The following is a 3,169-nucleotide window of genomic DNA, read 5'->3' as shown; positions in this document are numbered from 1 at the left end:
AGCCCCCATCCCACTCCCTCCCACTCCTTCCCGTGCTCCCACTGCCTGCGCAGCCCGAGCCATCGCCGCTGTCCGGGGAGGGGACAGGGACGGAGGGAGGCGGGGGGAGGAGATGGCAGCCCCAGGCTACCGAAAACGCAGATGCATTAGAGCAAGCGGAGCTGCCTGATTGATTCTTCGGGCTGAGACGTGGGCTGGGAGTGCCAGGAGAAAATGGATCCCATGAATATTTGATGAACGGAGGCTTGGGGAGGGAGTTTGATTGGAAAATTACAGATCTTTCAAACAATGGTTCAAGTGCCCTCCAAACACTTGGGTTTCCAGCTCCCTTCCAGTTAGAGGAGCAAGGCTTCACCAGGAAACTCCCCCCACGATTCATGAATGAGAGTGGAGCTGGCCGCTCCCCACACCCGGCAGCACCAGCTGGCCAGGATGGGCAGTCCTAGCGCTGGCCAGGATGCGGCACCTGTCTCCTGTCACCAGCCATCGCTGGGTTCCTGTTCTTGCGTGGCAGCGTGGTTTTCCACAGCAATGCCATGAACACAGGCACACATGATGTTCCAAGGAGCCAGCAGGAACATGGATCCTGGCACAGGCACCCCTGTGAGCCCTGACACTCACAGGGAGCTCAGTCCTCGGCACCAAGCCCAGGGGCTGGGCCCAACCCACATCCAGCCACGCTCCACCAGGAAACACCTGTCTGGAGCAGGATCCACCCGGCTCCTCTCCCTCCTCCAGGCTCATCCTTGCCCCTGACGGTGGCTCCTGTCTGGGACCTGGGGGCTGCTTGTCTCCGGATGGAGTGAAGAGACTCAGGAATCTGGGCTGTGCCTCCAGCCCCAGTCCTGGCGCCTCCACTCAACCCTGTCCCAGGGCACAGCACCTCCTCAGCTTTCCTCTGGCACCTCCACTGCTGGAGCACCGGCACGGCTCCCAGCACAGCTCCCGGCACAGCGACAGCCACATGAACCCTTCATGAACATGAAGGGAAAGGGGCTGTTTCTGGCCAGGAAGCAGGAACACTGACACCGGCGGCTTCCCAGGAAACCTGCCCCAGTTCCTGCCAGCAAGGCAGGTCCAGCTGAGAGGCCCCGTCTTGCAGCTGAACTCTGAACCCCCATGATCTGCCAGCCCCAGGCAGGGCTGGGTGCTGTTGTGGGGCCATCTCTGGTGGAGATTTATGGCCTCCTCTAGGACAGCTGGGAAGGGTGACAGTGCCGTTCCTCTGGCTGCACACAGGGACAGGACAGACCTGACCCCTTCTGGCTCCCTGCACGTGGCCAGGAGGCAGCGGGGTCTGGCCTGGGTTTCACTTCTCCCTGGATGCCAGCAGAGAGCAGGGTCTTGAGTCCTTTCCCAAAGGACGCACGGGTTATTTCTCAGGTAGAAATCTCCCTCCTTCCCCTGGGTGCAAATGTCAGCTTCGGATCAGGGTTGGGAAGGCAGGACCAGGAGAGCCCTCTCTCCAAGGAGACCCTCAAAGCCAAGGGGAGAGCAGCAACTGAGACAAACCACCAGAGCAGCCAGATGTGAGATGCAGGATCTCCAGCTGCTCATGAACACTTGACAGCAGTGGGAGCAGAGGGCACACGAGCAGCTCCAGTGGGACCAGCCCAGCCTTTACCAGAGTTGGAAAGTTTCTGCCAAACCCCCCTGGGCACCAGTGGATTGTGGCAGCCAGGACCCTCCTCCAACTACAGCTGGTGCCAAGGAAAAACGGGAGCCAAGGCAAAGGCAGCAGTGCCCGCCCCAACACCCGTTGGCTGCCGGGCCAACAGCAGGGCAGCACCTCGCCATGTCCCCAGCTGTCCTGGGACCCTCCTAATCCTCCAGCCCCACGGCCAGGCTCTGGAGCTGAGTGGCTGGGGGGGTTGTGTTGTTTTGCATTGTGGCTGTGCCCCTCACCCGGGGTCACTCGCGGAGTTTCACTCAAAAGAAAGAGACATGGGCAGGTCCAGTGTATGGAGCGGGCAGGGGAAAGCCTTTGCACCACTCCACGGGTGCAAATGAGGTGCTGGGAGGGTCGGTTCAGAGCGGGGTGAAGGGCAGCGTGTGGAGCACAAGGGCAGGAGCCACCATCCTGTCTGGCACCATCCCCCACCTCCACCCCAGCCCTGGATGCCTCAGGAGAGCCCGAGTCCAGCCCGGCAGCTCCTCACCCCCTCCCCAGGGCACGTCACACCCCTCGGCTCTGCCTTTCCCCTCGCTGCTGCCTTTTGGCAAATCACGCACGTTTTCCTCCCCAAAGAGGCTCTTTCCTGCAGGGACTGAGGAGCCGTGGAGCTGCCCAAAGTCGTGGCCCTGCTTTGGCCAGCTCTCCAGCCCCTCCAGCAGCACAGGGAGCACTCTGCCTCCTCAGTCCCGCAGCTGCTGCACCCCAATCTCCAAAACATCCCCACATCCCCACTGGTGCCCCCAGCTCAGTTCCAGCCCCAAATCAGCCAGAGCCCACCCTGGCCCCAGGACACCCCCACCCCTTGCCAGTGCCCCATGGCTTCTTGGGGCTCCCAGGTGGGAGACAGGCAGTGGCGAGAGGGACCTGTTGAGCACGCGTTGTCTCGGTAGCCAGTGGTAAGTGGATCAGTGCAAGGTGAGGAGCAGAGGGTGGCTGACCCCGAGCTGGCTGGGTGCCCTAGGAACCCCCAGTGCCAAACCCAGGCGGTGCTGGGGTGTTCGCCACGGTGGGGATCAGAGCCACGGGTGGGAAGGAAAGGCCTGGGTGAGACAGGGCCAGCACTGGCTTGAGTACCTCGAGCAGCCACCCAGCCCTATGCCCTCCTGGCACCAGCTGCTGGTGTCCCTGAGGGGCAAAACCAGCACACGGGTAGGACAGTCTCTGACCACAAGCCCCTAGTGGCCTCTGCCTGCTCCGTCCTTCCCCCACCCGCCCGGCTCCAAGCTCCCAGCGACCGGGCAGGGCCCCACCGCAACACACAAAGGATGAGGCCGGGGTCGGAGAGTGTCCATCTGTCCAGACTTCTCCGGTGGGACCCGGCTCATGAGGATCCCCCGGCCACAGCCGGGTCCCTGGGCAGGGGCTGGGAGTGCAGTGCAGGGAGGGGTCCGCAGCTCTTGCCACCCACTCACCCCACCACACGCAGCAGCAACAACAGGTTCAAAACACAAAAATAAACGCCCTCCCCACCCCCCCCTTCCTGCACCGCTCCCA

Source organism: Corvus brachyrhynchos, unplaced genomic scaffold (assembly GCF_000691975.1).
Source record: "Corvus brachyrhynchos isolate BGI_N302 unplaced genomic scaffold, ASM69197v1 scaffold219, whole genome shotgun sequence".
NCBI lineage: Eukaryota > Metazoa > Chordata > Aves > Passeriformes > Corvidae > Corvus > Corvus brachyrhynchos.
The sequence above is the reverse complement of the archived record's forward strand: the minus strand, read 5'-3'. Positions refer to the sequence as shown.